Genomic DNA, 11,747 nt, shown 5'->3' on the forward strand with positions numbered 1-11,747 from the left:
CTTGACCTTCTCGCGCCACACGGCCGTCGCCCTGCTGTCCCACCGCGGCAATTCGCCGCTCGACTCAGAATCGCGCAACCGACCATTCGAGCTCCCGCCGCCGCATTCGACCTCCTGGCTCTCGTCGCTTTGCCGTCGATGCACCTTCTTCTGCCGCTCGGTCCACCAACACTCATGCTGACTAGTTTTACATCTTCATTTGCATCATCTATTGGAGTTGTACTTTTACCTCACCAATTTACATCATCGGTTGGAGTTGCCTTTTTTTAAAGATGTAAAATGCACTTTTTGGAGACGTAAAATTTTACATCTGCTGTTTCATATCTTCAAATTTGCATCATCTATTGATGATGCTCTAAGGGGTGATGTGAAAGTTGTGATGGAAACAGACTCCTTGGAGATTGTTAATCTCTAGAATATGTGTCAGTCAATACTGGCGTCTACTCCCTCCGTTCGTAAATATTTGTTTTTTAGAGATTTTAAATGGACTACCATATACGGATGTGTATAGACATATTTTATAGTATATAGATTCACTCATTTTGCTTCGTATGCAGTTACTTGCTGAAATTTTTAAAAAAGACAAATATTTAGAAACAAAGGAAGTATATTGGATGAAATTGGGGAGCTCGCTTCATCTTTTAGTTCCTTCTCTATTCAGCATGTTTTCCGATCAGCAAACTTCACGGCACATTTGTGTGCTAAACAGGCTAACACACCCTTGACGTGACAAAATGCTGGTTGGAGTGTATTCCTAGTTTTCTTGTAGTTAGTCTCCTAGCAGATTCTGCTGGAGCAGTTTTTGTTTTTTGTTTTTTGGGGATTAAAAGGGATTTCATTGCTCAATGTGTGATGAGTTCGTTCCTACAAAGAAGAGGAACATCTACATGCCCAGAGCGCAACCAGACTGCGGTCTGGCCCTCCCAGGAACCGAAACCAGTAAGGGTGTGACTGACAATGTTCTGGTTCCTACTTAGACGAGCAATAGAGTTATCCCATTCAGCAAAGAGCCTTTTGATTTCCTGAACTAACATCATATGAGGTGCTGTCGAGATTGGGCGACTTGATCAACCTGAGTGCATCCATGCAATCCATCTCAATTATACCGAGAAGACAACTGAAGAGCAAGATTCAAACCCTCGTGGCACGCCAAAAGTTCAGCTTGAAGAGGTCCGGATAAATGTCATATGGAACGACAGGCGAAGAAGATAATGCTACCATTGTTAGCGCGAATGATCATGCCGGCTCCCGCCAACTACCATCCGTCCACATTCAGCTTGACACGTCCGGCCGGCGGGGTAGACCACTGGAGCATGGTCGTATGCTGCTGCAGCTGTGTTGACTTAATAAAGCGCCCCAAATTTCCATGTAAAAAAAACGTGCAAAGGCACATGGGTTGGCTCATTATACCGATTTCCTCTTCCCGTTTTCCTTTTCTGATAATTTCCTTTTCTTTCGGGGTTTTCTTTTTGGGTTTCTGCTATTTTTTTAAATTTTCTGTTGCCGATTTTCTTTACAGGATTTAATTCTTAATTTTCCATTTTATATTCTTATGGTTTTCCTTTTTATTTATCCTTTATTGTCTGTGTATACATTCTATAATATTCATAAATTTGCAGAAAAGTGTTCACACTTACGTAAAATTTCTTCATACAATTTAATAAATGTTCACCATAAAGCATACATGCAATTGTCAAAATTGTTTGCTTTTTGGCCCAGGACGGCGTCTTGAGACGTCGGCTCTGCTCTATCTCTCTCCCGGAAGAATTTGATGAAGTTCACCTGAAGTAGGATCTGTTTTCTACTGTTTGCTTTGTGATCGGATCAGCAGCTTGGTCATGAGAGCTTTAGGTTCGGAGACTCTCCAGAATCTAAATGGGAAAATAAACACCTAACTTAGAGCCGCATGAGCCAGCTCCATCAGGCACATAATCTCCCGTGGCTTCTCAGAGAGATCTGAATGATAAGGTGGGTGGGAACACGAGACCACCTCAGTACATGCAGATCGACTTTCCAAGATGCAATTGATGATTGTGAGCTGCACGATCTTGGGTTCATCGGTGACCGCTTTACATGGTCCAGAGGAAGGATAAAAGAGCGGTTTGATCGTGGATTGGTGAATGATGCCTGGTCCAATTTGTTTCCTCCTGGTGCGTTGGAAAATTTGGAATTCAACCACTCTGATGATCGCCCAATCTTGGTTTATACTGAATACTATAACCGGCCATTGGCAGGTAACCGTGCACAATCCAAGAGATTTGCGAGCTGGCTTCGAGAGGACAGTTTCCAAGTTACAGTTGAGAAAGCTTGGAATGAAGTTGCAGCTGATCCCTTGGTGAGCAGTGTTTACGAGAAGCTTAACAAGATGCATGCTCAGTTTCATGATTGGGACCAACATGTCCTCAAGATACCCAAGAAACGATTCCGGAGAAAATTATGTCGGGGCCGATGAATGATGCAAGTGAGAAGGAAAGAATTCGCTGAGTTGGTAGAGTATCTCATTGAACTTGATGAAATACAAATGATGCAACGGTCTAGAGCAAACTGGGTAAAGTATGGAGATCGTAACGCGAGCATTTTCCAGGCGTTTGCATCAGCGTGGACGAAAAATAATTATGTAAAGAGACTTAAAGATGGAGGAGGGTGTTGAATAGAAGGTATGCCGGAGCTAAACAATCATATTTTAAACTATTTAACTCAGCTATTTAGCTTGGAAGTGCAGCACACAGATCCTAGTATTCTGGAAAAAGTGCAACGGGAAGTGACCGAACAAATGAACAATTTCTTGCTGGCCCCGTTCACTGCCGATGATGTTAGATAAGCAGTTTGGAGTATTGGAGATGTAAAGGCCCCCGTGCCAGATGGATTGCACATGATGTTCTTTAAAAGGTATTGGCACTTAATTGGGAAAGATATCACTAAAGAAGTATTGTCGGCTATCAATTCAAGAAAGATTCCTAATGAGTGGAATGATACAACCGTTGTGATGATTCCCAAGATTGACACACCGAAATTGGTAACACAATTTCGCCACATTAGTTTGTGTAGTGTGCTATATAAAATAATCTCCAAGATGTAGGCCTCTATACTGAAAAACATTCTGCCTGAAAATATCTCTCCTACACAAAGTGTGTTTGTGCCAGAAAGAATGATCACAGATAACATCTTGATAGCCTATGAATGTGTGCATAAGATTAAGAATAAATGAGTTGGCCAGACTGGATTATGTGCAGTCAAGCTTGATATGCACAAAGCTTATGATAGGATGGAATGGTCCTTTCTGGATGATATGATGGTCACCTTAGGTTTCGATAAGAGATGAATTGAGATGATGATGGCATGTGTGAGCTCTGTTATGTATAAAGTGAGGTTCAATTCGTAGGAAACATACTTTTTTATTCATACAAGGGGTATTATGTAGGGAGATCGCCTTTCTCCCTACCTATTTATTTTGGGATTTTTATTTTTATGCTCCTCCTTCCTTAGTTCTACTCAGTTTTGCACATGGCCCATAACATTCCTAACTTTTCCCCTCCACCACTCGGCCCATTCTCACAAATGACCAAATGGAACCTTGCCGCTAGGTCAAAGCAGTTGACCGTTACCTCGTGTAGGTACTGATGAGTGGGACCAGGGCTCTTATGACAGGTGGGCCGAGGCCGCTTGTGGCAGGTGGGCCGAGCGATCTTATAACGAGTGGGACCTAGGGCTAGGCTATCACTATTTATCGCCTAAAATAGACCGACCCGCGCGCCCGACCCCCATTTAGCCACCGCTCCCACACAGCCCCCACGTAGCCGCCGCCGCCGTTGTTCCCCCGTCACCTACTTCGTCTGTCTTCCTTGGGAGAGCTCCGATAACGCAGGTACCTTGTGCAGTGTCGTCGCCCTTTGGCCCAATTGATTCAAGGAGTACCAGGTCCTTGGCCATCAGGTAAGTATCAAATCCTAACCCTAGAAACCCTAATTCAACCCCTACTAAATAGTCCTGAAATATCTAGTGAATATGTATAGAATTAGTTGATAGGGCCACTGGATTTAGCAAATTGGAATAATTATTTACTAAATTGTGAACTAATTAGTTAGTTTGGACCCCCTCAATACTGATTTTTGGGTTCAATCAATTCTGCTGGTAGGTCAGTGATGGAAGAGTGCGATGGAAGAGTTCTGCGCCGGCGATGAGCTCTTGGTTTCAAAGTGCAAGGAGATAAGATCCTGGCCAAAAAGCTCTCATGAAGCATGCGTTGAATCTAACGTTGGAAGCGTCGGTAGAGGAGGTGATGAAAATGATGCTTGCAGAAAAATGTGTGCTTTCTATTGAAACTATGCTCTGAGCAATGAAGGAGGCGATGGAGGCGTTGGATCCTCAACAGTGAGCTCACTGGCAAGAGTACCATTCTCGCCTCTCCTCTCTGAATTCGTAGGTTGAAGGGCCGGCGAATTTGCAGATTACCGAAGTGGTCGACGAGAAGACAGTGGATGAGGACAACATGGAGGAGGAGGAGGAGGAGGAGGAGGGCAATGAGGAAGAGGAGAAGGATAGTGAGGAGGAGGATGTTGCAGACAAGGAGAAGGAGATGGAGGAGGAGGATGTCATCGCTGGTGACCAGGGGGTTTGGAGATCATCGCACACTACTAGGGAAAACCCTAGTAGTAGCACGGGGTTAAGGGCTAGCAGTAGCGTGGGTTCCCGGTGCTACTTCTAGGGTGCTACAGCTAATTGTTAGTAGTAGCGCGAGTCTGACCCCGCGCTACTACTACTTTTGTCTAACAGTAGCGTGGGGTTGGACCTGTGCTACTGCTAAATAACAACAGCGTCGGTTGTTTCCCCGCGCTACTACTATTCGTGCATATTTCATTTCTTTATATTTGTACTGTATTTATATACCTCTACAAAAATTTATACAGTAGCAATGAAGAGGTTGTGGAAGAATACCGGATTATATTAAAGTGGATGGATCCAAGTGACCAAGTTGAATTAGTAGGAAGATATGACGTTGGAACAACACACCGTTATACAAGTGTTGAAGTGTTTGCAACTAAGATGGTCAAGGCTCCTCTCTTTCATGTTTAGAGGAGTCTTGACCATCTTAGTTGCAAACACTTCGAGCGATTTGACTTTAGATGATGCAACAACCTCCTTATATATGCCCCCAATATGCAAATTGGACTTGATAGGCATTTTCTTCATTCGACACTTGTGTGCCATCCTAACATCATATCATTCTACTAATTCAACTTGGTCACTTGGATTCATCCAATTTAATCTAATCCGTGTTTGTTCCATCCCAATGATATAACAACTCATCATTATAATAATGATATAACAACTCATCATCATCGTAGTCTGTTACTTGTATACTGTGTTGAGTTTTTCCCCGAAGAGGAGGGGTGAAGCAGTACAGTAGAGATAAGTATTTCCCTCATTGAGAACCAATAGGAGCACAAAGCAAACTCCAATGAGCAGCACCTACACACAAAAAAGCAAATACTTGCACCCAACACGGGCAAGAGGGTTGCCAATCCCCTTGAACTCGTTACTTGCAAGAATTAATTCTGGTAGTGATAGATAGATAATAAAAAGTATAAAATTTCAGCAAGGTATTTTTGGTTTTATATTATTATAAAGGTAAACTCGGGGGCCATAGTTTTCTAATAGTTTCTAGTTGATAGTTTGTAGTTGATATATAACACTTTGATTTAGCATGGTTAACTGAATTAGCAAATATTTAGACATAGTTAATAGTTTTAGTTGGTATATAACACTTTGATTTAGGATAGCTTCTAGGGTTTAGTTGATAGCTTATCTCCCAAGGAGAGCCGACAACTCCCGCATGAAATTCATGCTAGCACTTGCGGGCACCACGCGGCTCCTCGAACCCTGGTGAGCAAGGACTACCGTGCAGGCTTCTATTCTCCTACAACAAGGGCAGACATAGTGGACCTCGTCAACAAATGCCTGGGATGCCAGCTTCTCGCTAAAGCCAACCACTTACCGGCTAAAAGCCTTAAAACAGTTGCAATAACATGTCTTTTTGTGGTCTGTGGGGTGAACATTGTTGGACCTTTGCGCAAAGGCAAGGGCGGTAATAAATACCTCCAGTCAAGCTGTCGAGCCGGTCATTTAAATTTCTGTCTGATGTGATTCATTGTTAAGACATATGCCCCATAGCATCATCATGGATAACTGGAAGAACATCACATCGGGAGCGGTCCAAGGTTACTATGAAGAGTGCAACATCAAGATGGACTTTGCTTCCGTGTATCACCCGCAGACCAATGGGCAGGTTGAACGAGCCAAAAGACTTCCTCGGCAATATCAACCCTAGGTTGATCAAATCGCTAGAGAAAGTTGACGGGAAGTGGGTCAAGGATCTCGACTCCGTCTTGTGGAATCAAAGGACTATGCCCAACTGATCTACCAACAACATGCCATTTTTTATGCTTTACGATGTAGAAGCCAGCCTCCCCAGGGACATACTGCAGAGCTGGAGCGCCCTAGATGTGGAAGTTTTTTTCTTTCCCTTTTTACTTTTGTTTGGCATCAAGGTATAGAAAGGTACTCCAGTAGCAGAAAAGTTCAGCAAAAACATAGAATTAACCATCTGCTTAAAGTAGTAAAATATCCTGGCTTAAAATCTACTATATTACAAGTGAAAGCATGGCACTTGGAGAGCATAAATGCAAACATAGTCTTGGTTCGTATAACACAGAATAGGTAGAATAAGCCATGATGAAACATCCAAATATTCACTTGCAGCCAGAATCCATAGCATAGTCATCAAAACAACGATACATCTGATTTGCCCTTCTTCAGAAGTTCCACATGAATGTTGTCCTTCGGCCATGCCATGTATATACATCTTCCAATTTATGCCAGCCAATGATATACTACTCCCTCCGTTTCTAAATATAAGACATTTTAGAGATTTCAATATGGGCTACAAATCGATGTATATAGACATATTTTTGTGTGTAATTCACTCATTTTGCTCCATATGTAGTCCGCATTGGAATCTCTAAAAAAACAGGGGAGTAATAGATGACAGAAAATAGAAACATTCAACTTTCAGCATAGTACACTTCAAACATAATTGCTTCCATCCAGTACTGCCAAAAGGCAGAAACAACAAATTCAATATACCACTTCATGACAATATAAACATACACTAGTAGAAAATAGGGCTTTGATCACAGCTCAATGTACACATTAGTCCCGGTTGCATTACGAACCGGGACTAATGTAAGCATTAGTCCCGGTTGCATTACGAACCGGGACTAATGTGAGCATTAGTCCCGGTTCGAGCGGTTAGAGTATATCGGGAAGGCATTAGTCCCGGTTCAAATGGGACTTTCAGTCTCGGTTTGAGACACGAACCGGGACTAAAGGGTGTGATGCCCTTTAGTCTCGGTTCGTATCTCAAACCGGGACTAAATATTAGACCTTTAGTCCCGGATTGAGACACGAACCGGGACTAAAGGGTATCTCAAACCGGGACTGAAAGTCCCATTTGAACTGGTCTTGGTTATCGTTCCTTTTATTTTCTACATACATTTTCTTTTATTTTAAAACTTTACATTTCGCTTTATTAATTCACAATTAAAAATTTCCTAGCATTTTTCAAATTCTACAAAAAAATCAAAATTTGGAAAAATTATAAAATTCGTGGAAAGAAATCCAGTTCATGAAAATTTTGAATTCAATACTAATGTATAAATTGCTAAACATTTTATATTTGCAGACCTTTTAAAATTCATGAATATTTTCCTGATTTTTTAAAATAATTGAATTTTCAACATTATTGAATTCAAGGATAATTTCCAAATCCATGAGCATTTTTTAATACAAGATTATTTTTCAAACTTTTTACTATTTTAAATTTTAACAAAATAATCATGAGCTTGTTTTGAATTCAGAACATTTGTTAAATTTGTGGTTTTTTTAAATTAGCGAACTTTTCCATAATCATGAACATTTTTCTAAATTTATGATTTCTTCAAAATTCACAAACATTGTTTAAATTCATGATTTTTTTCAAATTCATGATCGTTTTTTAAATCCGTGAACATTCTTTAACTTTCATGAAAAATTGAACTCATGAATATTTTTCAATTTTGCTAAATTTTTTATTTGTGACATTTTTTAGTTAGGTCTGGGGTATTATTTGAGGACAACTTGCAAGAAAAGGAAAGATGATATGGTGACAACCAAGATTGCTGGAATCGCGATTCCATTATACAATTCTACGACTTTACAGTCCAAACTAACCCCTTTTATTCTACAATTTTTGCTAGTAGAATCTACGTTTCCACTATTCTAATAGCGAAGATTCTACGATTTGTGATCCTACCATCGAAGCTCTGATTCGATTCAGAATCACGATTCTAACAACCTTAGTGACAACAGTGCTAGAAGTGCAACTTCTAGAATTGTGTGTCACAGGAAGTGCAATTGACAAAAACACAAAAGAGGTGAATGGAAAGCTCTGCTTCCCTTGTTATGTCAGAAGCAAAACCAATGAATACCTAGTTCAGTATTCCTACTTCCAGCAGCGGGAAATCAAAAGGATATTGGAGGAGTTGTTGCAGCAAGGCTTCGCTCCTCAACTAGCCCCTATGCATTGGATGTCTTTGTTTGTAAGGTAGACGATATCACAGGGTCACGCCTGTTGCTGGTGTTGTAGGTTACCATACGCGGCTCTTCCCCTACCCATAGAAGGCTTGCTCTATTCGGTACCCGACCATTGACTCAATAGGCTACTAACATTTGGTAAGTGTATCATGCTCACTTATGTGTTGTAGCTGATTTCGCAATTTGTAATTTGGTGGTACTGGGTTATGTGCACAATGGGATGTTCTTAAGGCTTTGAACACGTTTCAATGGAGGCATATCGTTGATTTGAGAATTAATTCCTCAAGAACCATTAGATGCTACTGTTGGGGAACGTAGTAATTTCAAAAAAATTTCTACGCACACACAAGATCATGGTGATGCATAGCAACGAGAGGGGAGAGTGTTGTCTACGTACCCTCGTAGACTGAAGCGGAAGCGTTGACGCAACGTAGAGGAAGTAGTCGTACGTCTTCCCGGTCCAACCGATCCAAGCACCGTTACTCCGGCACCTCCGAGTTCTTGGCACACGTTCAACTCGATGACGCTCCCCGGGCTCCGATCCAGCAAAGCTTCGGGGAGGAGTTCCGTCAGCACGACGGCGTGGTGACGATCTTGATGTTCAACCGTCGCAGGGCTTCGCCTAAGCACCGCTACAATATGATCGAGGTGTAATATCGTGGAGGGAGGCACCGCACACGGCTAAGGAACGATCACGCAGATCAACTTGTGTATCTATGGGGTGCCCCCTGCCCCCGTATATAAAGGAGTGGAGGAGGGGAGGGCAGGCCCTCTCTATGGTGCGCCCTAGGGGAGTCCTACTGCCACCGGGAGTAGGATTCCCCCTTTTCTAGTCCAACTAGGAGTCCTTCCATGTAGTAGGAGTAGGAGACAAGGAAGGGGAAGGGAGAAGGGAAGGAAGGAGGGGGCGCAGCCCCTCCCCCTAGTCCAATTCGGACTAGGCCATGGGGGGGCGCGCGGCCTGCCCTAGGCAGCCCCTCTCTCTTTCCTGTATGGCCCAATAAGGCCCAATACTTGTCCCCCCGTATTCCCGTAACTACCCGGTACTCCGAAAAATACCCGAATCACTCGGAACCTTTTCGATGTCCGAATATAGTCGTCCAATATATCGATCTTTACGTCTCGACCATTTCGAGACTCTTCGTCATGTCCCCGATCTCATCCGGGACTCCGAACTCCTTCGGTACATCAAAACTCATAAACTCATAATATAACTGTCATCGTAAGCTTAAGCGTGCGGACCCTACGGTTCGAGAACAATGTAGACATGACCGAGACACGTCTCCGGTCAATAACCAATAGCGGAACCTGGATGCTTATATTGGCTCCCACATATTCTACGAAGATCTTTATCGGTCAGACCGCATAACAACATACGTTGTTCCCTTTGTCATCGGTATGTTACTTGCCCGAGATTCGATCATCGGTATCCAATACCTAGTTCAATCTCATTACCGGCAAGTCTCTTTACTCGTTCCGTAATACATCATCCCGCAACTAACTCATTAGTTGCAATGCTTGCAAGGCTTAAGTGATGTGCATTACCGAGAGGGCCCAGAGATACCTCTCCGACATTCGGAGTGACAAATCCTAATCTCGAAATACACCAACCCAACATGTCCCTTTGGAAACACCTGTAGAGCTCCTTTATAATCATCCAGTTACGTTGTGACGTTTGGTAGCACACAAAGTGTTCCTCCGGCAAACGGGAGTTGCATAATCTCATAGTCATAGGAACATGTATAAGTCATAAAGAAAGCAATAGCAACATACTAAACGATCGGGTGCTAAGCTAATGGAATGGGTCATGTCAATCAGATCATTCAACTAATGATGTGATCCCGTTAATCAAATAACAACTCTTTGTCCATGGTTAGGAAACATAACCATCTTTGGTTAACGAGCTAGTCAAGTAGAGGCACACTAGTGACACTCTGTTTGTCTATGTATTCACACATGTATTATGTTTCCGGTTAATACAATTCTAGCATGAATAATAAACATTTATCATGATATAAGGAAATAAATAATAACTTTATTATTGCTTCTAGGGCATATTTCCTTCAGTCTCCCACTTGCACTAGAGTCAATAATCTAGATCACATCGCCGTGTGATTTAACATCAATAGTTCACATCTTTATGTGATTGGTTCACATCTCCATGTGACTAACACCCAAAGGGTTTACTAGATTCAATAATCTAGTTCACATCGCTATGTGATTAAGACCCAAAAAGTGATCATGTTTTGCTTGTGAGAGAAGTTTAGTCAAGGGTCTGCCACATTCAGATCCGCATGTATTTTGCAAATTTCCATGTCAACAATGCTCTGCATGGAGCTACTCTAGCTAATTGCTCCCACTTTCAATATATATCTAGATTGAGACTTAGAGTCATCTGGATCAGTGTCAAAACTTGCATCGACGTAACCCTTTACGACGAACCTTTTGTCACCTCCGTAATCGAGAAACATATCCTTATTCCAGTAAGGATAATTTTGACTGATGTCCATTGATCTACTCCTAGATCACTATTGTACTCCCTCTCTTAACATAGTGTATGGTATACAATAGATCTGGTACATAGCATGGCATACTTTATAGAACCTATGACTGAGGCATAGGGAATGACTTTCATTCTCTTTCTATCTTCTGCCGTGGTCGGGCTTTGAGTCTTACTCAACTTCACACCTTGTAACATAGGCAAGAAACTTTTTCTTTGACTGTTCCATTTTGAACTACTTCAAAATCTTGTCAAGGTATGTACTCATTGAAAAAACTTATCAAGCGTCTTGATCTATCTCTATAGATCTTGATACTTAATATGTAAGCAGCTTCACCGAGGTCTTTCTTTGAAAAACTCCTTTCAAACACTCCTTTATGCTTTGCAGAATAATTCTACATTATTTCCTATGAACAATATGTCATTCACATATACTTATCAGAAATGTTGTAGTGCTCCCACTCACTTTCTTGTAAATACAGGCTTTACCACAAGTCTGTATAAAACTATATGCTTTGATCAACTTATCAAAGCGTATATTCCAACTCCGAGATGCTTGCACCAGTCCATAAATGGATCGCTGGAGCTTGCATATTTTGTTAGCACATTTAGGATT

The sequence above is a fragment of the Triticum aestivum genome, chromosome 1A (genome assembly GCF_018294505.1).
Source record: "Triticum aestivum cultivar Chinese Spring chromosome 1A, IWGSC CS RefSeq v2.1, whole genome shotgun sequence".
Lineage (NCBI taxonomy): Eukaryota > Viridiplantae > Streptophyta > Magnoliopsida > Poales > Poaceae > Triticum > Triticum aestivum.